This window comes from Thermobia domestica, chromosome 7 (assembly GCF_964235325.1).
Source record: "Thermobia domestica chromosome 7, izTheDome1.hap1.1, whole genome shotgun sequence".
In the NCBI taxonomy this organism is placed as follows: domain Eukaryota; kingdom Metazoa; phylum Arthropoda; class Insecta; order Zygentoma; family Lepismatidae; genus Thermobia; species Thermobia domestica.
Window position 1 is genome coordinate 280148184 of NC_137460.1, and position 16067 is coordinate 280164250.

Consider the following 16067-nt stretch of genomic DNA (forward strand, 5'->3'; position numbering starts at 1 on the left):
CGCTGCTGACGGGCCAATCATACTGCAAAAGTAGGGGTAGAACTTTTCTCATTAACAGTCTCATATGAATTATATTAATATTTCTGAATGTATCCTATAACCTCAGAAACAAAACTCATGAGGAACACAAGAGATAATATGAGCACCAGCTGGTTGCAGAGAGGATTAATGTACCCTTGCACTGCGCCACATTAAATACATTATCACTATAGCGAAATATTAAAACATTCTTGCAATATACGACAATACTTATCCTGTCAAACAGGGGCGTCATTTCAGACTTCGCTTGAGGGGGGCAAGAGCACCACAGACATAGGGCTTTCACAATTCGTACTAGTATATTAGTAAACAATCTATTAATGTTTATGTATTCCTCAAACTCTTGGGGGGGGCAATTGCCCCCTCCTGCCCTCCCTAAATGACGCCCCTGCTGTCAAATAAGAAAAAATACCACTATGATATACGTACAATTGCACTACTCTCTTGCTGTCACTTCATTTAGAGATTAACACTCACAATCAATATTTTAATGCATATATTTTAACCTTTAGGAAATCACAAACACATTTGTTTAACACAAATAACAATATATTCTCGTAAAGGAAATAGTAGCCCAAGATTCCAATTTTTAATGTCTACTAAAACGATACCGGTTAAGACGCACGAATATCACAATTTCAGTAATTTATTGAAATACGCAATAGTTCTTGAAGACAAGACACGTATTCTTCTTTTGTGACCATATGGCGAATCAATTCCTTCAAGATGGTCCTTGGATGCTCTTTCCTTGTTCCATAGCTTTCAACGTCTCGAAAAGAATAATTCATCCACTAATTCTTTTACTTGCTGATAATTCCGTAATCATATTTTGTATATGCATTTGATATTAAAATTTTCGAATTTTAACTTAGAGTACGGTATATATTTCTACACTTTGCACATGTAGTTTCAATATTTTGAAAATCTCACTAATTTATATGCCACAACTTGAAATATTAACAATTTAAGAGACAGTCGAGGAGTTAAATGTTGTATCGTCTTTTTCCAGGGTGTTACTCCTGGCGACCCTTTTGCGCGTTACGCCTCATTCAGTCGGTCTGAAGGCGTATGAATACACTAGTGGAATAAAAGATAGTTCCCACACAATACTTAGTTTTTAAGTATTTTCTTCCCTAATAAAAGTTGATTAATTGAATGTTGTTTCATTGTGAACAGATTGATCACATTTAAAGACATAATAATATAAGTAATAAGTTGTTATTGTGAAAATGCACATTATGGCGTATAGTCCACCTCTGCCTTTTAGCTTAGAAATTCAGCTTTGGGTAGGAGGGAGAAGAGAATTAAGCTGAGTTGAATTTTTCATCCGTATTTGGTCATACGAAGTGAAGAGTAGGTGGGCGCATGCACGCACACATTGAATCTTATGAGCAGAAGAGTTCGCAGCATTTCGGTTTCTAAGAATTTTGTCCTATACGCACCGGTTCCAAGAAAACCTCTTCGTATACGAGGGTTGATTGAGATATATAATGATATAAAGTTATAACATGCTAGTGGTAACGTTTGAAAGGCTGATTCATTCCGAAGTAAACAAGGTTCGGTTCATGATTTTAAGATAAATAGTCATCCTATAGTTACTAAACTAATTGACTAAAAATTTGTAAGTAGGGGATAAATTTAAATATTTCAAAATTTTTTGACATCCTAGAATCCTTGGATCATGATTACTACCTCGTTTTGTTTCAAATGAGGCTAGGTTTCAAACGGTACCACTTGCATGTCCCTATCGTGTACCTGAGGGGAGAAATACTCGAAAAATGAAATGTTCTCCTTCTCCTGAAGTGTCCCCTTTTTCAATTTTGACGAGATTTCTTCGCTTCTATTAAATAATAGGGAAATTTGTGTGGTACAATTGGAAACATTGTTCATTGCGAACACAACGAGGTACGAATCGTGATCCTATGATAAATAGGGATATGTCAAGAACTTCTTTTTAAAATGTTCTAAAATTCACCCCTTTTTCTTTGTGTCATGTTTGTGACGTCACTGTTCCCAGGCATCCCACGCGTGACTGCAAAGTGCCCTTGAAACATGTTCTTTAATGCTTGCACGCTTAAATGAATGCAAAAAACCCCGATGTAAAAAACTTTACTAGAGATTTATAAAGGAAATTTCGAAGTCTGGCGCCATGATAGATATATAAGCCATAAAATGTAAAAGGGTTAATAGGCAAACAAAAAATACAGCGCTTCGCTTCATATATCCGTTGCTTTCTACTATAATAATTAGTGAAGCTTTCGTTTTTATATATGGAGTGCTTGCAGCATAGGACAATCAACCTATAAAGTTGTGAGAAAACTAGACATAAAAATTGGTACTGTAACTTTAATTACACGGAAACCTTTTAAGTTTGGACTGTATACGTAATTGCATGGAAAATTTTCCACCTTTTTTCTTTTTGGTCGTCCACATATTTCGTAACGCGACAAAGAGGGAAGGAGGTTAGGCCTAGTAGGGGAAACCGCATACGTCAAGAAAAGTGCTGCGAAATCCCTGTGGTTAAAATTATCTGTTTGAGGGACTTTTATATCTTTTAATCTCTTTTATCGTATATTTTCGGTCTCTTTTAAGGACTTTTATGTCTTTTATTCCTTTTTATTCCATATTTTTGGGTATTTCATAGCCTTTTACGCTATTTTGGGCACATTTCATATCCTTTTATGGCGCTTTTATATTATTTTATGATGATTTATATTGTTTTTCTAGTATTTTATAATGGTTTTACCACAATTAAGGGATTATCAGTGTTGCTAACAAAAGGAAATTGTTAGGAAACATTTTGTTGATATACTTTGATATTAACCTCTTAATGATTTTAATTGAACGGGATATTATATCTTACGATATTAAACTGCCTATGTGTGAAATACTAAACTGTTGGATTCACTTCTTTCTTTTGTTGAAGGATTTAAAGCATAGGGTAACACGTGTCGCATCTGGAGCGAAAACAGGGGAGATCTTTATAGGGTTTCATGTGGAGAGGTGTTCTTAGAAGAAGCTAATTTATGAGTTTAACGTTATGTATCAGCAGGTAGAACTGACCGCTGAAGAATACAAAGATTATTTACGTTTCTTCTTATACCTGTAAAGGCATATGATAATCTTTTTCGTTTATTGTGCTGCACATCACAGCTGTTGAAAAGATCCGGCTACGGGTTTCTTCACTTATTGTCCTTTTGTTTTGTTGACCAACACCATCAAAGGAGTGGTACACGCTTTTTTTACTTGCGGTCACTTTCATCTACGTGGATCAGAAGTTGTTTCACGTGCATTTAAACGTAGAGAATTAATTTGGAGTGAACGAATAAATACTGTTTCAAAGAATATATTTATAAACTATGTACACTTAACTTTTAAGAATATCGGTTGTGTAATAATATAATAGTTTAGTGAAACATAATATGAATTTGATATATTAGAAAGAATAGTAAAAATTTTAAAACATACAATATTACGTAGTACATTCCTGTTACGCGACAGTTATTAGTAATATTCTTTTTTGCGGATAAGAAGTACATGCATTCTTCCTTTATCTTATATAGAATACACATACTTATTTGATAAAATCTGATGCTTAATAAATATATATGCATAATACTCAATTTAAAAAGGTAAGAGCGTCACACAAAACCTTATTACTGCCCGTAAATAAATTTAATTGTATGATCGGTAAACACACGACGCAGTATATGTATTCTTCCTTTATCTAATACAGAATACATATATTTAATGATATGATACTCAATAATTGTTGTATACAGGTATAGGAATAAAACATCTAATCGAAATTTGTCTCAATTGTTTATTAGCAGTAATTCTTATTCTATGATATGCATGCTATGTTATTTATTACTGATATTATTTACATATATTTAGGTGATTGAGATATTTCTAAGTATTGAATATAGTAAAATAATTATTTATTTACAGTATTCTTTAAGTAAGACTTTACAATATTTACATTATTTACAATATTTACAATAACACTATTTACAATATTGTAGAACTATAATATGTAGTTGATATTTACAATATTTACATTATATACACGTAGGGAAAGTGCCAACCAACGGGTGTGAAGGATCGTGAAAATATTTATGAAATACGCCAGTGTAACGTATCCGAGAATACCATGACTATTTAGTATGTTAGGACCCCCGAGGAATGATTGCAACAGTTTCCTTCCACATTCACATATTCGTTATTACATAATATAAACAAATATTTACAACACACTCATACAAGTAATGCCAATCATTCAGCACACTTAATATTTTGAGAGCCGTATGGCAATCTCCTAAACTCAATCAAACTGTCAGGATCAAGTCGTCATCTTTTATTGGCAACCTTTTGGTATGTCTTAGTTTCGGGCCTAGACACAATGACAAACTCCAGCTGTCGAACAATCCTCCCTAAGTTGTTTAACTGTTTTTGTGAACTTTATCCCGAACTAGATTATAAAAATGATCAAAATTAATTTCCTGCCACGTCCGATGATTTAAAGTTATTCCCCTAATTTTAAACACATAATCATCTTTCTCCGTCTCAATTTCTTTCAAACGGGACGTATAATTTTTCGGTCTAATCCTATAAATGCATTAATTTCCCAAACCTCCGGAACTTCCTCCTGTATAATTTTGATTACGTACAGGCATCAGTTTACGTGCCATCACCCAAGCATATAAATGTTACATCATAATATGCCACGGTCTCTTCGCCGATACATTCGTACAAAGCATTAAAACATTCGGTACGTCCACCATGAAAACTATCCTTGGGTATCAGGTGGTCAACAAAATCCCTACACAGAGTTTCAATAAACTCCTGCGAAGTCTTCTCAGACTGTACCCAATGGTCCCAATGGTTAGTTAGTTCACCCAGGAAGTAACCCAAAGTAAGCGGAGGTTTCTCATTACGCGGCTGTATAAACATTATACTATCAGTGTCGCAGTACAGCACGCGGTCAGGGCCTACTCTTGTCAATACTTCTTAAAATTGTAGATGTGCCCACGAGGTGATGAATTCGGCAAGGACAATATTCGAGAACTTCTACGGGTTGTTTTTCTTATCGATATTTTTATACGTTACAATGAGATGCCGCTCTCCCATGGGCAATACAGTTTGCATCTCGTATTGCGATGCCCATAGATCCGTTCGCTGTCCCTATTTTCCATACAACGAATTGAGGAATATTTTAGAAATATAGCTCAATCTCGGGTTCAATTCAGTGTTTTCTTCTGTTAACTGTATGATTTGATAGGCATAATCATCTTCACTGTACGTTTTTCTGTCTTCTTCGCTTTTGCAAGAAGCAGGTACTCCTGAAGATTCCTGCATCAATTGAAGAAAGAAATTCACATGGTCTTTAAACAGACCATCTGGATCCCCTTCTTTAGGATCCACAAGTTCAAATTCCCAAATTTTAATCACTTGCAGAATTTTATATTCATGCTGTAAAGCCACATCAAGTTCAGGAGTACAGTACGTGTCCGTTAAGACACGCTCAGAATTGTCAATACTTCCCTCTATACACGTACGACACAACCCAAACATAGGTCGGTCATTGCATGTATACGGTAAGACCAGAAAATAAAGATATTTCGGGGGCAAAATGGTACAGTTTACTAACCCTTCAATACTTTCCACTTCTGGAGAGTCCGTCCCCTTGTATAATTTTGATTACGTACAGGCATCAGTTTACGTGCCATCACCCAAGCATATAAATGTTACATCATAATATGCCACGGTCTCTTCGCCGATACATTCGTACAAAGCATTAAAACATTCGGTACGTCCACCATGAAAACTATCCTTGGGTATCAGGTGGTCAACAAAATCCCTACACAGAGTTTCAATAAACTCCTGCGAAGTCTTCTCAGTCTGTACCCAATGGTCCCATTCGCATTCCCACATCTCAATGACGTTAAGATTTAATTTTTTCAGGAATTTTATTTTCGTGGTGGGTCTTATAGGGATGTACCTTAGAGGTGGAATTCAATTACAAGTGTCGAAGTGCAGGATAGCAGTTCAGGCTCCCGTGGAAATAACACCCATGAAATTCGAAAACTGTATTCGTTCGGGGTTGAAACCCATCGACCGTATACCTTCTAAATAGTTTTTCCAATCCATTCCTGGAATGGCGAATTCCATTACCCCTGGTACGTTCTAAATACCGTAAGCAGTACAATGCCTTCAGGTTTTCCTGATTACGGTGGTCAGACCCATAGGGTGGAATAGTTGGAATAATTTATTTAGGTAAATGTAAGGTACGATAGGTCAGTATATCCAAACTAGAAATATTGGGCGTGACGATAAAACATTAGACCATTCGTTTTTCCCTCAATTAAGTTTGAAAAGTTAATTACAGGTTCAGCCAAAATTTTGACAATACGCCACCATCTCCTGCAGATCGTACTGCTCGCTAGCTGCAGCACGTTCTTGGTGTCAGGCGATAGGCTACTGTCTGTCTTCCGTGCTTTGCGAGTCGGCAAAATATTTAAAATCGGGAACCGGACCTATATACGAGGGACATTCAATAAGTAAAGAGACAAATTGCTATAGCTCAATAAAGATTTACTTCAATCTTTCAAAACTAAGGCTATTTTTCAATATAATCACCCTTTACAGTTATGCATTTTTCCCATCTTTCTTGCAGCTTACTAATTCCCTTGGCAAAGAAATCTTTCGATTTACCCCGAAGCCACCTTTGCACCGCTGCCTTAACTTCCTCATTGTTAGCAAATCTTTTTCCACGTAGGGCGTCTTTGAGTGGTCCAAACAGGTAAAAATCAGATGGAGCGAGGTGTGGGCTGTAGGCAGGATGAGGTAAGACCTCCCAACCCAATTCTTGAAGCTTATCTCGGGTAAGCTGGGCTGTATGAGGGCGGGCGTTATCGTGCTGAAGAATGACTCCTTTTGACAAGAGTCCACGGCGTTTGCTCCTGATAGCTGGTTTAACTTTGTGTTCTAGCATCTCAGAATAGTATATGCTATTGATAGTTCGCTGATCTTCAAGGAAATCGCAATAGATTGGAAACTGTGAGTCCCAAAAGATGGTCAACAGCTCTTTACCAGCGGAAGGTTGAACCTTGAATTTTTTTGCGAACTGGAGAGCTAGTGTTTTTCCACTCCATACTCTGCCTTTTGGTCTCAGGGTCGTAGTGATGGATCCAGGCCTCGTCGCAAGTCACTATTCTTTCAAAAAAAGCGTCTCCTTCAATCAAACTTCGTTGCGTTAAGGCTTGACAAATGGAAAGCCTTGATTCTTTATGAGTGTCAGTAAGCTGTCTGGGAACCCATCTGGCACACTTTTTCTGTACTTTAAAATGTTCTTAATGACATTGTGAACAGTTCCAACACTTACTTGAACTTCCTCAGCTATAATTTCAACAGTAATTCTTCTGTTATCATGAATAAGTCCGTCAATCCTCGATTCCAACGAAGAACCAGAAACTTCCACTGGACGTCCACATCGGGGTTCATCACCTACACTTGTTCGGCCACTTTTAAACCGATCAACCCACTTGTACACATTCGCACGGTTCATACAATTGTTACCGTACTGTCTCAACATTCGAGAAAAAAATTCACTTGGTATTACACCTTCTGCGACTAAAAACCTAATGACTGAGCGCTGTTCTTCTAAGGTGCAATCTTCTAGAGGACTTGCCATGATGAATTGATATTTTTGAGGTTATGTTCACATAAAATTACGGATCAGCAGATCAGAGCATATTCCAAGGTTGCCAGCTAACACCCCTGAAACAAAAAAGAATTGATTAGTGTTTAAAATATAGACTGTCTCTTTACTTATTGAATGATCCTCGTAATTTTGATTTTCTAAAGTGTTAAATAAATATGGGAAATCTCCCTTCTTCAAATTTCCAGACAGCCCTAAAGCTCTCTGGAGTTTTGACAGATTAACTCCCATATATAAATACGTGTTACGGAAGTAAATATTTTGTCTTAAACGCAGTTCGACAATTTTTTGCCTTGATTGAGGTGTATGATGATGAGTCATTATCAAAGTTTTAGCACAGAACTGTATATAATTACTCCCATTATGGGAAAGTACATGATGTTTTTAAACATTGGTCAACTTATTAATTCATGATTAAGAAATCCATCAATGTCATGGAAATATAACGAACGGAACCCATTTTTATCTCCGCATACAAAGCAAGGATCATCCATCTTCGTGTTTTTAAACTGGTAGCAGGCATGAATACAATTCACGAAATTCACGTGATGTTATTCTCCCCGTTCATTTTTAGGAACCAACATCGTTTCTTCATCAAAAATGATGTACAAAAAGGTATCTACATGCTGCACCGTAGCAGCCTGGAAAAGTCAAATGGAGTCATCGTTCACATGAATATAACACGTTTTACAATAAGATTCACCACATTCGTGTTCACACTTACGGCCACGCATGTCAACAATATCACCACATTAGACATTAAGTCCTACATCAGATATTCGTTTTAAGATATGTATTCATTTGGAAATGCACACCACAGTTCCCAAAGCTTTTTTTATTTCGTATTGGGTGGTGATTCGGTTCGCCGTGCCTTGTTGGAAATTTCATTGTTTTTACTTTCTTGAACAGTACAAAGTATTTATTGCTGCATTAAGAACATGAGCGAAAGAAACCAGTGCCTCATCTATTGTTCCATCTAGTCAAATTGTCCACTGTAACACCTGTTGTACTTCAAAAATTTTACCCAAATGGACCTTCCTTTAGTCAGGTACAAAGTTCCTTTTTGAGTTGCATTGCTGGCTTCTGGGGTTGGGAGTAGTGGTGGGCAGTAGGAATATTCCTGGGGGGAAGCAATTTAAAAAATGGGAGTATTCCCGGGTTTTTTCCCTGGCCTATAAATTCCCGGGAAGGAATTTATTTCCATTTCTTTACTTTATCTTCTAAATTATAAGAACCATATGACTAATTACTTTATTTTAACATACTATGATTTACTTCTAGGTTTTAGAGAATTTGGAGGTTAAAAAATTTAAAGTTCTTTGACTGTAGTTTATAAAACTAATAATACGATTTTTTAAGTTCCATTTCCATTTTTTCAAAGTAGGGTAATTGTTTAATATTGGGGGCCCAAAACTAGCAAAAAGTAGGATGATTTATGGAAGAAATGAGTTGATAGTGGTTTTCAAGTAGTCAAGAAGTATCGAACACATTTTTTAGAACAGTATGGAATTTGTACAAACCGTACAGCTAAGTAGAAGTGATTTATGTCAGAAAAGAGAGTGAATTGTTGGTAACGAAGATAGAAAACAACGTGCCCTGCGGGGCTCTAACCCGTCTTCACTCGCTAACGTTGGCTCGGCAATGCTATCCGAATTTAATGCTGGTAACGTAATTTAACGTATGAAATCTTAAACAACCCCATCGGAATAGAATATCGCAAAAAAGTAGGTGCAAAATCTGGCCCCCAAAGCTAAACAATAGCCAAAAGTAGCAAAGCACTAATTTACAAACAACGAAAAGGATCCATTTTGTAAAGTAATCTAGAATTATGTAGAAATAGAGATGAACTGCTATTAATATACCCTAAACCACCGTTAGTACTAGACGTCGGTCTGTCTCCTCTCTCTGACTCGAATTTCTGAAGAGGTACTCGGACTTCTTTTACATGTGAATTAACCCATGAAATTTCGAGAAATGGGCAGGAAGAAAGGTCGTGTATGGCAATGTTACATGCAAAATTATAAAGATAGGAAAGTATTTTGCAAATATTGTGAACATACATATTTATGCAAACGTTGATAAAATCGTGGGACATATGTCTTCTGGCAGTTACCTAACCTAGTTTGTTATAACATTTAAAAATTTAATATGTTTATAATATCAGTAGTAGAGTCAAATTTAGAAAATCCACTTACATGTATATTTAAACTGTTTAGCGGTTTAAAAGTATGTGGGCTTACTATACCATTTTTGAAACACATTTACTTTCATAGAACATATTGTAAATAAATATCCATTTATGCGTACTCTCTAAATATAATAAAATAATAATAAATTAACATAACATGGTTCAGAATATACATTTTAAAGACTACTCGTAGGACAACAGTAATAATATACTGTGATATAAAAACGAACTTAACTTTGGAATTATTATATAGTAATAGAAAGCAATTTTCTTTGTGATTGTACATAAATTCCCATTTTTGGGAATATTCCCGAAAAATATCTTCCCGGGAATTTACCCATCATTACATATAACCATATTGGGTAATAACACCTCATCAATGGCGATACATTAGGTCAAAAACCTCCGAAATTTAAATTTTTGGTATTTTTTTACTCATGAATGGAACGACATAGACCCCTACTACTAGAGGTACATACTATGGTCCTAGGCTACCATGCCCAATTTTTAGATTTGGCAATTTGGTGAAAGCAACGTGACGTACGTAACATGTTGACTTCCTTTTCTGGACTTTCTTTGAGTGTAGCGGCCTTCATAATGAAGATATCGCTTTACTTCTTTTTTTGTTGGACAGATAGGAAATGCAGCTTTGAGGTGGTATAAAATATGCATCAATCAATTACCAAAAACAAATTGCATAAATGTGCAAAACGTCGTGACGTACGCACAATGAAATGGACAATGAAGTCAGACATCGGGATGAAAACGGTAGGTTCTGCTCTGCTGTTGCATGTATATGCTCGAAGAAAATTGCGTGAATAGGAGACTACTGCTATGCTATTTCTGCATTGTAACCGGAGTTTTCGATGCATCGGTATCTTAGCAAAAGAATCATAACTAACGTGACGTACGCACATATTTCGTGACGTACATAACAGTGTGCACTTTGACTAGGATAAACAATTGTGGAGTGGACACTCAAAATTAAAAGTCTCGAAGAGAGATCGATTGGAAAGCCACAGAACAAATATTAGTTAATGATATTTTTTGATGATAAGGCACAGTCGTTTGGAAGTAGCAGACATCGCAAAATTCAACATAGTATGAACAATATAAAAATGTGTATACAAATGTACAATGTGCATTTTAATTAGTAATGTTCAAGTCCTTCAGGTACTCGTGGGCAAAAGTGTAGCGATCTCGTTTCTCATGGGGTTTTGGAAGAACTTCCTGGATGCGATTTCGTTCCACAGAATCAGTCATCTACACGTGGATGACAAAAGAATGTGTCTTTTCCCTGATCACTTTCACGCATGTATTTCACTCGGTGCATTCCATCACTTTCGACAGCAGTTACGTGTCCCACATGTTTTATGTCTCGGTCCGACTACATACACCACTGCAATATAACTTCCGATTTTGATGTCAACATTTTGGGAGGGAAGGAATTTGTCTCTGACACTTTGCGAAATATTTTTCTCAGGTTCATCTCGTTCTGAATATGTATCACTTCCACTGGTGCTGTAAATTGCAATGTGCAATTGGTATGAGTTTTTTTCAAGATCGGCACTTGTGTTTCATATATCACAACAACTAACCTTTTAGCAGGCACAACGTATCTTCCGGCCTTGATTGTTTTTAGTTGTTGTAAGTTCACGTAAATGAAGTGTATAACAAAGGGAAAATCGTAGTTGGCTATGTCTTGATGCAATATAAAAAGGTATTCAATTTGTTTGGTATTTTGGAGAGCGACGGAATGGAAATTACTAGCGTTTTTCATTATTATTTTACCTTGAAGAACACGGAACCAAACCTCTCTTTTCATCTTGGCTCCAACTCCATCATGTGCCCATCTTCCATGATAGCTTTCGTGAAAGTTCCACTCTGTTGGTACAATTTCATTTAGCTTTAGATAGACAATGGATTTCTGGTTCTTAAAATGTTGGCTCGCTCTGTCTGTCCACAGGTGTATTTTTTAATGGGCACTTCCAGCAAAATCTTAAATCATTGAAGACGGCTACTTGGAAAGTACCATGGTTTTTCGTGTAAGATATAACTCCGAAACTTCGCTCTCCATTGCTGAAGTATGCTACTGTGATGTAAATAGTGACAGTAGAATCGGCTGCGTTTGGCCAGTGGGCGGCCATAACTTCGTATTGACGCTTAATTGCGTAATTTTCTGCGAAGTCTGTCTTCAAAACCACTTCATCTATATGGAGCCCTAATTTCATTTCTTCTTTGAAGATGCTCAGCTCCTGGTTTTGTCTTATGTTGTGTATGTGACACCGATACACTAGTAACTGTTTCTCCATTTCTGTCACATATTGAAAGTCAAAATGAACAATTTCTAGGGTGCCTCTCTTCCACTGATAAACTTCAACCAATTCCTCACGATCTTGCGGTTCACACAACAGACCTTGGATGTATGTTTTACGTTAGTACATGTCATGGACTTATTCTTCATACATATCTCACTATCTGTAACGCCTACACTTTCCTGAACAAGCACGTTCTTTGTCATTGGTAGCTGGTTCCATTTCACTTTGGCGTCAATCATTTTTTGAATGTTCTGACAGTATGGACAAGCAAGACAAGTGATCCTACTTAGAGACAGTAATGCATTCTTTGGGGTGAAGGTTTAGGAAACTAGTTTAACTCATAGGTATATTTTTGCAAATTCGGTAATGAAGAGCTGATGAGTCTCGCTGATGTAAAACATCATGAGTCTCTTTTGTATCTTTCCTTTTTCCCATCATTGCTGTACATGAAAACGGTATCCTTTTCCCAGGGAGCATTCGGAATATATTGTCACTTTTGTAGAAATTAATTACGGTTGCTTTTGCGTTGCTTCTTAGTACGATGCTTTTACATTGTTGTTTTCTTTTGTGCTACGCCAAACTGCTCCACTTAACCACTCTGAGTTTTCTTCTAGGGCTACTGGGGAGGGTTTTTCTCACTCTGTCCACGTGCTTTTGCTAATGATGCAGCATTCTGATAACCCGTACTCGATCCAAATAGGACATATTCTTCTCGGTTCCTTTCGCTGCAGACTTCTGCATGCGTATTTTTGTCTGTCGGCGTACTTTATGCCTTCGATGCTGACATTGTCTTTCGGTACTGCTGCATTCTATGCTTTTCTTTCTCATGATTTGCTGCTTTTTTCTTCTTCATTTAGCTTCTCTAGCGTTTTTCGTTGTGGACTTCTGGGGCTAACTGATGCCATATTTATATATTGAAGTTGCAGAAAAGAAATGACAATGGTGCACTTTGAACACACACCATAACTGAAATCAACGCTAATACAATCCTGTCTCTAATAATCACGCAGCACTAGATGCAGTGCTACCATTTGTACTAACAATACTACTCGATTCAGGAACAATTAATATATATTGTTTCCACTGCTAAAGAAGGCTAATATCAGGCATGACTAGACATTATTTGCAATGACGTACGTAACAAATACCGTTATGTTACGTACGTCACGCATTCAGTTCGTTAGTCACGTGCTTTATTGGCTAACCAGATGTCACAAGCGTTTGCGGTAAATTCCTTCTGTTAGAAGGTATGATCTGTTTGAATAGTTTAACGAACGAAAGTTGTCCACGCGCTTTTCATTTTACAGGATAAACTTAACCCACTTTTCCGTGACGTACGTAACATAATACCACGAGTCTTCTCGATTTCATTGCTACTAGCAATGCCTACCTACATAGAGCTGATAATTTCTGTTTTGGAATGGAAGGTAACGTTCCATAGACGACAATTCTATGAAGAATAGTGAAAGTATTGCACAGATGCTCAGTGGAACAATAACTAAACTATGCACTTCCCTTTCATTTCACAACAGCACATTAATACACTTTCTGTTACAAAGAAGCTGATTACTTTACAATAAACAACGAGTTCATAACAAATTGTGCAAACCATGTAACTACGTTTTATTCTTTTTCAATTGATGTATAGCATGTTATGGTGGAAGCATTATGGTTTTTGCCCTTCAATGTCCTGAATTGTTTGCTTTTACCCAATTTCCAAAATTTTAGAGGGATGATCCTATGAACCCCTGCCAAAGTTTAGGGGGTGGGCCAAGGTACCCCTGCCAAAATCTAGAGGGCGTGGTCCTAAGTACTCCTAGGTCATTGACCCCGGGCCAGGGACCATGGGTCAAGAGGCAGGGACCCAGGGCCAAAAGTGTCCTCAGGTAACTCCTTACTACTACTATTATTATTATTATTATTACGTATTATTGATAATTTTGAAACATTAGAGTCACGTGCTTATGAGGATTTGTGTTTTACCCCTTCCGAAAAGAAAACCTAAATACGTGCCTGCACTGAATGATAGACGTATGAGTCATGGTGTAGACGGGCGTGCTAGGCGATAGAGTCCAGAGCATCAAAAACAGACTAACAAGGAGAAGGCACACTTTGGTAAGTGAACTTCAGGAACATTTTGTGCGAGGTTTTAGTGCACATTTGAAGAGCTAATATTACAAACTGAGAGAGCGCAATGGCAAAAATTACGGAGAAAAACCGTCTTTAAGTTTCGTATTCGCCGCATATATCGTACGACACGCAAACTTATCGAGTGACGGCGTGGCAGAGTCAGAAGAATCAGCGACTGAAGTGCGCGAGGTTCCCGGGTTCGATTCTCGTTTGAGTCAAACCTTTTTTCTTGTTTTTGCTTCAACCAATAAAGTAACTATAAGTAAAATATTAACTGCATTTGTAACTATAAGTAAAATATTAATTCAACATATGTTTATAATGAATAAAACAATAGAAATTTTCAATCACTTCTAAATTCTTTTGATGTTTCATGTTAACTAATAAGAAAATTCAATATCTTCCGTAAGTATTATTGTTACTGCAGTCGTTGTGTAAAAAATGTTCTTGAAACTTCGTGTCTACATCTGTTGACAGTGTGAGAATTACAACGGGAATGAGGGGGAAATCTGCTTTGGTTATAGCAACATCCAGTATTAGCAATGAGGATTTCCCCCCTTAACTCCTTTGTAAATCGCACACTGTCAACAGATGTAAACACGAGGCCTCAAAAACATTTATTACATAAGGACTGTCGTCAAGGGCGCCGATCATGGGAGGCTGGAAGGCCCGCCGCTCCAAGTTCATGTGAGCCCCATGTGTTTTATGAATATGTACACCTTGTCTCAAAAAGGTTGAGCGCATTCTTTATTGGTGTTTTGAGGCAAAAATTTTCTAAGTCCAGCTTCGGGTATCTTCGGGAAAAAGTAAGCCAGGTTCGAACCTCCAAGCCAGCCTTTGCAATCGGGAAAAAGTTTGCAGATTTGTTTTTCTTCTTTTAAATATAATAAGACTTGTTACCAAGTGTTTAAAAAAGCAACATTGATTGAAATACTTAATGATACAATATTTCGAAACCTTTTTTTTTTTTTTTTTTTTAATGTCAGCACATGCTTGTTTGTCATTTAGCTCTCCATACGTAATGGAACATTTAAATACGTTAAAGAATCTTTCCATATGTAAAAGAATGCTCAAAGTTAAGAAATAGAACATAATTATCGCCTGAGTACTAAAATAAAAGTCAAAGTAGAACAGAAACAGCGTTTGTAATGGATATGAATGTCATAATTATCTTGAGATCCGTTATACATCGCTAGAAGCTTAGTTCTAGAAGTCCTTGTGTTATCTCATTGGTAAGCTGTCGGATTTCAAATCTTAAGGTTGAGAGTTCGAATCCCGTCTAGGTTAGTCTTTTTTTTAAATTATATTTTCCGCAATGCATGAAAAATTATATAAAATAATTACATTAGAATACATAAGTTGTGTATATATAACATAATCATTGCAGAACATAGTAATTATTATGTTTAAAATATAACATCTGAGATAATTTTCACAGTAGGTCGGTATTATATATGAGGATGTAAATACAACTTAAGAAACTCGTTCAATAGCAATAAATAAGTTATGTAGTGTATTTATTTGCATCTATTTGTCATACAGATGTAACTTCTCATTATTCTCATTACAGCATGTCATTTACATTCGTGAAATATAATATATTCCTACGGATATAGAAAGTGTATAAACAGAGTATCCAAAGTCGTATCCTGCTTCAAGACACATAACTTTT